This window comes from Chinchilla lanigera, unplaced genomic scaffold, assembly GCF_000276665.1.
Source record: "Chinchilla lanigera isolate Chin_1 unplaced genomic scaffold, ChiLan1.0 scaffold00048, whole genome shotgun sequence".
Classification (NCBI taxonomy): Eukaryota; Metazoa; Chordata; class Mammalia; order Rodentia; family Chinchillidae; genus Chinchilla; species Chinchilla lanigera.
This window is the reverse complement of record NW_004955449.1, coordinates 14,916,481-14,929,283: the sequence shown is the minus strand read 5'-3', so window position 1 is coordinate 14,929,283 and position 12,803 is coordinate 14,916,481. Positions and strand designations below refer to the sequence as shown.

Here is a 12,803-nt window from a genome sequence, read left to right as displayed (position 1 = left end):
ACATCACTGTTACAAAATTTATTTGCTGCATACTATAAATGGTTAAATCACTGCTTATCTGTAGATTTCTTTCTTAGCAATTACATATCTCTGGAAACCCTACTATAAAATACTTTTATTATTTGCATTTTTAAGCTTGGTTTATTTGCACTTAGCTAGGTACGCCCACAATAACTTGTGTCTCGGTTATTTTTATCCCCATAATTGTTCTTCGTATCTTCTATTATTTGTAGACATAAATTTCTTTTTGCTGAATACAATATGGTTTGTAGTTTCTCTTTTCTAGCTGACTTTTGATATGAATTTTAAACTATTACGGTGGTAAGTTGCATTCACATGAATTTTTCATCTCTGACTTTTGACAGTTGTGTATGTTGATATGTTTATTAAGGCATAAAGTACACAGATAAGGTCAATAAAATGTTTTTTTAAAAATACAGAATTATTTAGTTATTTTAAAAAATATATCCAAGCAGGTTTATACAGAAGGAGAAATTAGAAGCAAAGTGCAAAATTACAAATTTCTAATTCTGCCTTTGCAGTAGCTGATAAAATAGTTTATCAAGGAAATAAAAATTGTTATAACAATATAGTTTTGATTCTGTTCATTATTACTTAAAAGTTATATGCAGTTTCAGCACCAAAAAGGGAAATTCACAAACTCAATAATATGACATTATACATTCCTAAATCTTGTGTATCAACTGATTTAGAATGAATTTTTGTTTGTTTGGTTTGTTTTTTTTGTTTTTTTGAGACAGGGTCTCGCTATGCAGTTCAGGCTGGCCTTGAGCTCACTTTGTAGCTCAGGCTGGCCTCGAACTTGCATGAATTCTCCTGCCTCAACCTCGAGAGTGCTGGGATTACAGGCATATGCCACCACGCCTGACCCAAGAATTTTGTTTTAATAGAAAAATTAATTTCACATTTAAGGAGTTTTATTAGGACTTCTTACTCTGCCAACATCTCTAACTTAACAAATATAGAATTTGTCTTAAACTCCTAGAAATGCTTGCTATACCAATAATAAAAGCCAGTACTTAGCAAAAGCATAAGAGAAAGCAAATTCCCAAACGCTGTAAGTCAAAAGGCAAGTGAAAGACAGAGCCCAAAGCATTAGAGCTAATTTGTAGGCCTGAGGATAATAGTCAGACCCCAAAATAAGCTCGAGAATTGCCCTTAATGACCCAAGGAGGAAAGGAGAAATGTGGGCCTGGGTGTGTTCAAGGTGGTGCATTTGAATTTAAGATAACTGCATTCCATTAAGCTGTGATCTGCAAAGGGCTGTACCCTTGGCAAACCCCAAACTTACGGTATGTGAGTTAGAAGCCCATTGTCTCCATCTGAGAAAATAACACTACTAAAGATGAGTTCATAATCAGATTTTATAAAATACAGATTTAAAAAACCAAAGAGTGATACCAGCAAGATGACAGAATAGAACTTTGTAGTATACTTTCTCTCACAGAAACTTCTATTTGAACCACTATTCATCTTCAAAATACTTTCACAAGAGCTAAGGAATCCAGGTGAGAGTATAGCATCTGAGCATGCCACAAAAATGAAAAAAGGTGTATTAAACAGGGCAGGTAGGACAGATTTGTGTTTATGCTTTGTTCATGCATTTTAAAAGCTTACCTTAAAAAAAACTACTTGACAATGAATGAGAATCAATAGAAGGAAGAAAGAGTAGCATTTCTTCTATGAAGAAATGGTTACTGAAGAACCAAGTAGCTTTGCAGAAATTCTGAAAGGTGTGCATGGCCGAGGGAAGGAGGGGCAAAGATGCTTGGTGCAGAAGTATTTGGGTGCAGAAGTATTTCAAATGTAAAAAAAAAAAAAAAAATACAGAGAACATCATTACCCATCAGGATAGAAACGGGAAGTAAATTGTCTAAACTCAGTCAATGTGTATATCAACATGGGCATGTCTTCAAACAAACATGAGCATGTTTTCAAAACAACCTTTGATTGAATCTGTGTTGCAGAAAAGACATAGAAGGTTACCCTCTGAACATTTTTAAATATAGCAGTACTATATAATAATTAAGCACTACTTAGAATTACTTATCAGTGAGTGCACAGAGAGGAGAAGCATAAATCCATTTTGTTTTTTTTTTTTATTTTAAAGAATAAAAGAAGGATAACAATAATAGGGGGGACTTAGCATATTACAGACAAAATGGTAGGAACTTATCAATGGTTATTGTTTTACATATTATTATCTACAAAATAGTTTCTCAGGAAAACAAATAGACAAATAATAGTGCGTTAGAGACAAAGAGGTAGGAGATTATCAAGAGTAGTTGTGCTATACTTTGGTATCTTCAAAGTGGCTTCTAAAGAAAATAAATAGAGCTATACATGAGTGACCTATTGAAAAATCATTAACTATTCTCAATGGTTGTTGTAGGAAACACATAATAATAAACATACATTATGAAATAGGATAGGAACATTACAAACTTAACACAGTTATGGATAGATTAGTAGGAAAATATGAATGGCTGCTATAATATGTGGTGGTATCTTCAAAGTGGTTTCTCAGGAAGACAGAGATATGCAAGAAGGATCTAATAAGTAGTTACAGCCTAAGGGTTGTCAAAAATAGCATATTACCTCCTCACCAGTGACTCCTTTCACTGAGGTATGATGGCTGGAAGGAAGGCCAGGATTGAAAAGAAGGACCGAGAGACTCGCACCTGTGTCTAGCAACAGGCTGTTTTCTTGTTCCTCCATAGTCATGATTACCCAGGACTCCTCGATGGAGATGACGGTCTGGCCAGAGGGAGAAGGCAGACCATGCCCCAAGCCCTCTCATTCCTGTTGGACTAACTGGTAGCATGGGTCTGAGCTCTGGGGCCTCCACCTCAGAGGGCAGACCGATCTCCAGTGGTCTCCTTTGCATCCAGGGCATGGCATAAATCCATTTTGGAATGACACCAGTTAAAGATAATGGTACCTCTAAAAAGAAAGAAAGTGGGAAGATACAAGGAATTAGGCATTAACCCAATCTGTAAAATTTTATGTAAGAGAGCCATATGCAACAAATATGATAAAATCTTAATATGTTAAATGAGAGGGTAATTGGTGTATGCATGACTATCAGATTATTTTCTGTACTTTCTTTAGGTTTTAAAATATCAAATTTTTAGCTATATAGTTCAGTTAGCTAATTCCACAAATTTGCTAAAAAGGAAATCTATAAAACACATAGTGTGGGTAATAGTTACTATCAACATTTTGGGAAGTTTGGTTTGTTGATTGGTTTTGTCTTGGGGTTGTTTATTTTTTGTGCTTCAATCTGGTGCCTAGAGTCACCATGGACATGTCCCTGGGGATGAGGCAGTGAATGTTGGCTGAGTGAGTAAGTCATGAAGAAGTAGGTTCAAAGCTGACCAGAGACTATGCTGAAAGAAACTGTCAATGAGTCTTTGGTTGACTAGTATTGCATGTCTGTATCTGTTTTCATGAGAAGCCACTTTGAAGATATCAATATGTAATACAACCACCATTGTTAATTCCCTACCACTTTGTTTGTAACTCTGTATTGTCTGTATTGTGCTTGTGATATGTTGTAAAATGTTGTATGTCTGTTAATGTTTCCCTCCTTTTATCCTTAAAATAAAAAAAAAATTAAAAAAGCTGACCAGAGAAAGCGGGGGAATGTGCATGTGGCGCTACACAGCCCGAGACCATGGCTGTTCTGAAATACAAAGAGGCCCAGTAGTGTCTAGGACATGTCCTGAAAGGACCTAGTGGGTTATCAGGTAGAAGAGCCTTCAGTAGGTCTATGAAAGAGCTGTACAGAAAGTTGCTAGTGATAGCAATTACTAGAGAGTTTTCCTTTTCCAATGGTTTAGTTTGTAAAACATAGAGAAGAAAGATCAACCAGAGAAACAGGAATCTGTTGTGGAATCTTTGGAGTTAAGATAGGGTGGGTTTCTTCCTTCAGCAAACTTTAGTTGCAGTAAGTAACCTACTTGGATTGTTCTATTGCCATTTTATTCAGATTCATTCTGCTGCCCCGACTAAATGCTAATCCTTCCTTGTTTCAGCCTTTCCCAAGTTCCTCAGGGAAAATCATCTCCATCTGAATTCTTAGAACTGTTTTCTGTACCTGTGTTAGCTCACCTGTGCGGCGATGACCCCACCCTACCCTGCACCCCTAGCACAGTGCCAGTAGGCAGGCATCCAGCCAGAGGGTCATTGAATGGGTAGTGAACCTCAGGAAAGTCCAGTGGGTTTTGAGCTCATCACAGGATGCTTTCCATTAGGTCAAACGTGGTATCTTTGAGTTTCTAGCTACCCTTTTTCATGTCTGCCCCCTCCACACCTTTGACAGCCCTTTTTAGTGGGCCTTAAGAAATCTATTGACCTGGTCACTCTGTTCTGTGACTGCTAGGTCTATACACTGGCCAGAAACCCATTAGAAAATAGTGTCACTTGAAAAACAACCCTATGTATCTTTCAACTCCTTGAACTGTCCCAGAACCAGAATCTAAGGATATAAATAGAAGTTAACTTTCAGACCCACACCTTCTTTCCTGTCAGCCATTTCTGGTTGGCTAAACTTAAAAATGGAGTTGCTATTTATGGCCATGAATTTTGTTCATTCTTACATAAACTGAGTTTAGTTTCAGCAAAACAGATGATTGTGTAGCTAGTTATCTTTCTTATTGTTTGATTTGGATTCTGTGTCAGTAGGTAGTGTAATCTGTAAAATTTTTCTTTCTTTTCCTTGTTCAGTGATTTTGCTAATGAGTCAAAGAAAATGATAAGTATATTTCTGTTAGCTTTTTCAGTTGTCCAAAGTTTTGCCATTGTTGGCCAGATCTTGTGAATAAAGGAGTTAGTAGAGTAAGTTCCTATTCAATAAATGATTCATTGTAATGTACTGTGGAGCCGCTTCCCCAAACGAGTGGTTGTAATTGTGAATAGTTCATTCCCTCACAGTTGTGGTGGACTTGCAATGTATCTTGAGACTTTTTAAAAAACATACTAAAGTGAAATGCTTGGTTTTTGTTTTTGTTTTTGTTTTTGTTTTCTGAGTGACTTTAGCTGAACAAGGTAATGGAAACCTTACTTTCCATTTGTTTCATTTTTGGCAAAAACATTAAGAAAGGTAGTGATATCAAAAAATTCATAGTGATCCTCAACCTGGAATTGATGGTGTCTGTATCCAAGGGTGGTATATCAGGTCGGAGATAACCCCTCCAACCTATAAAAGCCCTGAAAGTGGGCTAAGGCATTTGTTCTGAGTACACCATAGTTATCTACATTTTACCTCTCCCAGAAGTATTTGAAACAATTTTTAAAATATAAAAACTAGAAATTGAGTGAAGAAATTAGAGGAAAGAAAAGAGAAAGGAGAAAAATAAGGTGAAGCCAAGGTACTTAAAATAGTACAAAAAATATGTTGTATCATGCCATACATTTGCTCAAATAGGGAGCCCACTTTGGCCCTGAGTGTCCTAGTAACCAAGCTAGACAGAAATGCTGATAAATTTAGCAGTTTGTTTATAACAGTGATAGCAAACCTTGTAGAGCTCTCAGTGAGATACAAACCGTCTGCTGTGGCATGCATGTCTTAGGTTTGCCGCACTGGTCTATAAGATAAAGAACAAACTTGGTTGCTCAGCAGACTCTAATTCCTGGGCTGAGACTTACATGGTTTCCCTTGTGTGACCCTGTTAAGAAGCCACTGTTAGATGATGCAAGCAGTGTCCTTGTGGTCTTTCTCCATTAAGCTAGAAAACAGCGCTCACAGAGCTGTTCTTCATTGCAGAATGGAATATAAATAGATGAAATAGTTCCCTAGCTAAAAGTAATTCTCTAGGGGGGCAATTTGATATCTAGCTTGGCTTAGAATGATACTTAGCATATGTAGATGGATGGGCCAATTTCAGGTCTGCCAAGCAGGCAGTGTGCTGTGACTGTTTCTATCTGCAGAGCCCGAGAATGTGATGACAGTGAGGACCAGGATGCGAAGTGTCCTGTGATGCAGGTCACGTGCAGGTGAATGGTCTGTGTCTTTAGTAACAGAAAAGGGTCTCAGGGGATGCTGAAGTAAGTAGCGCTCACCTCAGGAAAATCTCACGGCGCAGGAACCGCAGAGAGAAATGTGCCCTTTAAGCTTGTGTTTCCCAAGGGCCAAGAACAGCTTTCAAATCCAATTTTTGGTAAACATGGGATTTGTTCTTTTTGTCCCTGCAACGTCATCAGTAGAGTATTGTTCTCATATCAGTGGAGTTTCGATTTCACTAGATGGGATGATCCACAGTGAAGAGCCCACCCTCTGCCCCTCTGCTCACCTGAGCTCCGCCGTGGCCCTCCAGTGCTGTCAAAGGCAGGGATGGTCAACACCTCGGGATATATTTTATTGACTGTGGGTTAAATTATGATCGTCTTGTTTTGTGAAATGCAAAAAAGTATAAAGAGAAACCCACGATTCTGACACTCAGAGATAACTATTACATTTTTAACACAAGTGTATTGGTGCAGTAAGTTTATAAGGTGCAGTAAAATTCACCATATTATGGCATGGTTGTATGATTTTTGACTACCACTTTTAGTGTACAGTTGTGACTACCATCACCATAAGGGACATTTTTATGAAACCCCCAAAATGAAACAATCACGTGCAAAACTTTGTTGCTGGTGCATACTTTTCTCTTCACTTTGTTTTTTCTTTAAGATAATAGAAGCTTTTTGTCTTGATCCTAAAGTTCTATTTTGATAGGTCAGACCTCATCCCACTTGCCAGAGAATGTCCCAGGGCAGTGAGTGGCTTGGGACTTAGGCATGCTAACTTGGCCACAGAGATTTACTATAGCTTCTAGTGGCAAGCACAAGGTAGGAGAACTTGACCAGATGTACTGCAAGGTAAATTCAGCCTTCAGGTGTACATTGCATGAACTGTGTTTACACAGTTGGGAAATTATATTAATTAATCTTTCTGGGTAATGAAAATATTGAATGTTAAGGAAATAGAGTTGAAGATTAAACAATGAAAATACAATCATCTTAGAATTCTAAAAACTATCCCCTAAATTTTATAGTACAGAATTTTAAAAGTGTTCCTGATAAGAGACTTGGAATCTTACCGTTACCTTAGAAACTCACCTTAATTTCTGTTCTTTCTTTCTCAGTTACTTTTAAGTGGTGAAAGAGAGTTTATTTCTTTACAGGTCATGAATTTGTACCATCTTGCAAAATTTACCTTGCTCATGTTTTTAGGATAAAGCACTAAATTTTCATTTACAGTATGTTAAAGTAAAAAAAAAGTATTTAAAAATTAAACCTGTTAGTATTGCAGCTTTTAGAGGTAAGCCTCAGAATTTTGTTTTATTTGGGCTTTTTGCTCATGATTTTAAAGTTACCCTTTTTGAAAGCAGGTGGTCCTTTCACATTGTCCCTTAACTAGCTGCTAGTATTTGGAGGCTATTCGAGACACAAAGAAAAATCCTGTCCATATAAAGTGATTGGGTGGGGGTTTTGAAATTAATAACCTTACACTCTTCCTAAGATTCTCTCCCTCTTCAGTTAGTTTAAAGCCTTGCTAAAATAGAATTCTTTATGATTTCAGAAAAGGTCACAGAATCTTAACAAATAGTCTTCTATCACCACTTAACAAAAGAACTGTTATTTTTAATAAAAAGATTGGATTCCCCACAGCCATTTAGATTTTTACCCACATTTTTTGGGGTCATCTGCTTGCACCCATCAGGTTCCCACTGAAATTATTAAAAATTGTAATAAAAGTGTTTTAGGATCGACAGTAGTAGAAAAGGCTTTTTCATGGTTCACATCTTTTCATCAGTGAATATTTTTAAGTCATTGTGAAATAAACCTCCTGAAATAATGCATTCGTTAAAAAGGAAGAGTCTGAAGATTGATTGTCCCTTGACAGTTTATTACTTATTTAATTTACCACTTCAGGTAAATGGTCGATAAAATTTTGTTCCTTTGACCTTTAGTGCTCTTACCAGCAAAAACCTGTTTGTTTTTTAAATAGTGTTTTTAATAAGATATAGTCACATACCTTAAAATTAATCATTTTATATTATACAATTCAGTGTGTAAGTACATTCAGAGTTGTGCAGTCATCTAATTGTATAATATTTTCATGACTTCAGAAAGAAACCCTCTGCCCTTTAGCACTGCACCTCCTCCCCCAGTTCTGCCCACCCTGGAGACCCTGACCTGGGGACCACTAATTGCCTTTGTGTCTCTGGATTTACCTGTTCTGGACACTTTGTATGTATGGTACTATATAGTTTATAGCCTTTTGTGCCTGACTTCTTTTCCTTAGCATATGTTCAAGGATCATCTATGCTATATCATGACTTTCTCTTAACAATATTCCATTGTCTGGATATACCATATTTTGTTTATCATTCTTTTTTGTTTATCATCTTTTTCTTTTTTGTTTATCATTCTTTTTTTGTTTTGAAGAGTGCTTCTGTATCCTGGGATTGTAAGGGGGAAAATTGCAAAGCTTTTGCTCCAGACAAAAGTCTTAGATTGGGAGAGTAGACAGCACAGGGAGATTCCTTTGGCCTACCCACCTGTATGGCTACTGTCTCACATGGGCTTCCTTCTTTCCTTTCTCCTTTGTGCTCTGTTTTGGTAAATCTTTGTTTACTTCTGAGGTAGCTAGCTGTCTGTGTCAATTTACTTTTAAGAGCATAGTGGGTAAAGCTATTTGGGAGTCCTGTGATGTTCATCACAACAAATTCTCTTTGGTCATGAGTGACTCTTATAATGGTCAAACAAATAAAAGCTCCCTGAATTCATTTCTTACTCAGACTAAATGAAGAATAAACTATTTAATATTTGAATTGTAATTATCAGAGACACTCTTTGAGCTCTCCACAGTGAATGTTTATTAAGTGGATGCTCTTAGAGAGAACTTAGTTACATTGGCTTTTTATAATGCGACTCATGTTGTAAACACTATAGAGAGTACCGCATCTGAAAAGTGGAAAATGAGCCTGCAGCTGACCTGCAGCTCTTCAGAAGTGGTTTATCTGGAGCTCTTTGCTCAGCACACTTTTTCCAAAAAGCATTTTTAATTACTTCTCATTCCATTCCAGTCACAAGCCAGTTTCATCTGGGACATGTGCATCTAAGTGCCAATATTTCTACGTGTTGGATTTAAACTTACAGAATTAAGACTTCGATGGGGCATGTGAGCCTAAGGTATTCCTTCAGACTGACTTATTTTAAACTAAGAATGTGACCATGTAGAATCTGGGTTTTGAACCAAATGCTTTTCATGAGGAATAGAATTTTTTATGAGCCTAGAATAGTATACAACAAAACATTTTAATCATAGTGAACAAATACTCCAAAATGAATTAGCTAAGTTTTAGAGTAGATGATGTGATTGGGAAAAATCCTCAAAAGTAGGTCAAGTTTGCAGTTAACATCACAGTTTTAGGCTATTGTAAGACTATTGTAGTGAATTCGGTTAAATATGCAAGCAATCCAGCTGTATTAACTTTTCTGATTAATAAAGAGGAAAATACTTCTTCGCATTTGGAGATCTATGCATCTAAAATATATGTACCGTGCCATTATTTAATTATTTTTTAAAGAACTATTTTAATTTGAATAACATTTCATTTTCTGTAATTGGTCATAGTTCATATTCTATAATTACTGTTTTAAAATTATTCAACAATAATGAATTATTGAATTAAAATAAGTTATATTATTCCACTCTTAAACATTAGGGTTTTTTCAAACCATGTGTAAGTACTGCTAAAGTACATTAAATACTAATGTAGATTATATAGGATACTTCAAGCTGTTTTTTTTTTTTTTGGACAGATTTCTCTTTATTGCTTTATAGAAAATACTCATTATTTGAACCATATCAAAAGAGTAATAATGCTCTTAAATCTGATTTTCTTAAAACTATTATTTTAGGCTTGTCTATAGTTACTAGTCTTCCTTAAGAAATTCTAAAAATCTCAATACAGAGAATAATGTGACAAAAATTCAAGTACTCACATCCCAGAATTAAAAATCATTGAGAATTACTGTATTATCTTTTCTGTAAAGAAATAAATATTAAACATAAAATTTAAGTCTCTTTTGCACCATTATCCTTACCCTTCCTCTGTAACTAGTCACCAGTATGTAGTCTTCCAACTTACTTTGTATATATTTATGTTAAATACATATATATATCTATAACTAATATTTTATGTCTTTTAAAAATATACACATAGTATACTCTGTGAATCAATGTGTCCCTTAAATATCTAGCCACATTGATAGGGATTTAAATATTTTTAAGCTCCTGCACTATGTACATTATCCACTATTAAACTGTTCTCCCATTCCCTGTTGATGTTTTACAATATTATAAGTAGTGCGGCAATGAACATTTCTTTTTAATATATTTTTAGTTCTCTTTTCATACACAGTAATTATATATATTTATGGGGTACAGTGTGACATTTTAATAGATGTATATATTATTTGCAGTAATCAGAATGATTGGTCTTTCACCTCTGACATTTGTCATCAATTGATGTTAGGAATACTCAGAATCATCTAGCCACTTTGAAATTGGCAACTATTTTAAACAACTGTAGTTACCCAATTGGTTCCATAGGATATTAAGTTATTCCTCCTACCCAGCTGTGCCCCTGCACCTGTTACCCGTTCTCTCTCTACCTTCCTCTTTCCAACATCCTTCCCAGTCTTGTTAACCACTTTATACTTTTTTGAAATAAACTTTTTAGTTTCCACATATATATAAGTGAGAATATGAGGGTTTGTCACACTTCTCCTGACATATTTTACTTAACAAAATATCTTCCATTTCCATCCATGTTAATGATGAACATCCTTGACTATATCTTCTAGTTCACATGTATAAGGTTGTGGAATTACACTATCAGGAAAATGTTTGTGTCAAAATGTACATTTTCAGTTTTTTTTTAGATCTTGCTGACTTTATTTGTGAAGTAGCTCAACAATTTTTGCCTCCAGTATGTATAGATATTTGATTTCCCTCCCTTCCCTCCCTTCCCTCCCTATGTAAATATTCTCTCCTCCTCCTGCATCTCCCTTTCTATCTCTTTGCTCATCTTTTCTGCCTCCCTCAAACATTTAATACTGCACGGACTCTTCGATGTGTGCTAGCTATCTCATCTCATTTTACTTGACATTTTTTGATTACTAGGGAGCTTGTGTCTTTTTTGAGTGCTATGGTCCTTTTGAGTTCATATTGTTTGCTCATTTTTCTGAGAAATTTGAGCTATTCTCTTTGATTCTATCAGTTTTTTAACTAAAGTAATTTTAGAATATATCTCTTAAAATAGTACAAATCTTAGTACATCTAAGGATACCATTTGATCTACTTTTAGAATATGAATCTTTTAGTATTAGAATAGGTGTACAGTATAGAACTTTCTGTGTAGTATCATGGATCCTAAATTGTCCAAACCTGTAACTTAATAATATTAACACTGCTTTCTCTTTCTGTTTCCACACTTCCTTCAGTGATTCTGCATTCATTCTTTTCTACAAATGTCTTTGATGTTTGCTAAATTCACTCAATATTATTGCTTTTGCTTTCTTTCTATAGATACTAAATACAAATGCTTAGAAATTCCCAGTGACCAGGAAAAATTATAACAAGGTGACATAGTGCCTTCATAGCAGCATAATACATATGCCTGTTTTGTGAAGAATTCTGTGTTGATGAATTCTGTTAGCTGTCCTGCTCTTTCCCAGGAAGACTTCCTTAATATCTTTGATTATCATATCCATAGGTAAAAATGTGTAGTAGGGAAAATAGCAGTAGCCATTGGGCACCTAGTGCATCATCGGCACTGGTGTTGATATAGGTTAACTCCTTACCTTTTACTTTTCAGTAAAGTTTCGTGTTTGTTTTTGGTGCTATATTTTGGTTTCATTTGGTTTTAATTATTATTATACACCTGATGCTAATATTAGGATGCTATTTACTCCTAATCAGGATAGTTCGCTGTCCATTTTTCCTTGGAATATCAAGCAATGGGACCTCCTTCTTGCCACTCGGACACTGAGTACATAGCCTAAGTGGAGCCCATGCTTGCCATACAGCCCTAAAATCTCTAAGTGCTAAGCCTCTTTGCCACCACCATTATTTTGTCTCTTCTGTCTGGAAACAATGCAGTGCCTGCTAGTTTTATTCCTGGTTAATCACAAACACAGTTTAAGAAGTCATGTAAATATTAATTGAAAATTGGAAAACAGCCTTGAAAAACATTGCCACCACTGGACTTTCTACAGTTAATTATTTAAATAGAAAAATTTACCATTCCTTCATGTAATCACTTTAATTTTCATGATGAAACAAAAGAAGTTTATGCAAACTCACATTGTCATTATTATCATTTGGCAGGTTAAGAATGTGGAATGGTGTCTGTGATGAGATGTTTTCTTAACTCTTCACAGAACTACAGAATTCAGCTTTCATCCTATAACATATGAAAAAGAAACTTGAAAATGTGATTACCTACCTAAAAGTGAGGGCTGTCCATTAGTGCATTTTCAGTAGTTAATCAACTTGCTGTAAAAATGAACATGGCATGTCTGCCTAGGGAGAAGAAAAAAGCTCGCCAGAGTTTGTAGCATCCTGATTGTTATTATAGCTGTCCTTCCTGAGGCTTCACAATCTATTTAATAACAAATCAATCTAATTTGTTTTTGCATATATTTTTCTACTCTGCTGTTGTGTTAATCCACAATTAAATAGGGAGAAAAACACTCCAAAATTGAAGAAACCTCCAGGCTAC

At 35.5% G+C, this 12,803-nt stretch overlaps 1 protein-coding gene across 8 annotated transcripts in view; it reads left to right on the top strand.

Annotated features, from left to right (window-relative positions):
* Pkp4 (plakophilin 4) overlaps positions 1–12,803 on the top strand; it is a gene marked incomplete at its 5' end in the record, with an annotated part of 214,815 nt that overhangs the window by 120,954 nt on the left and 81,058 nt on the right.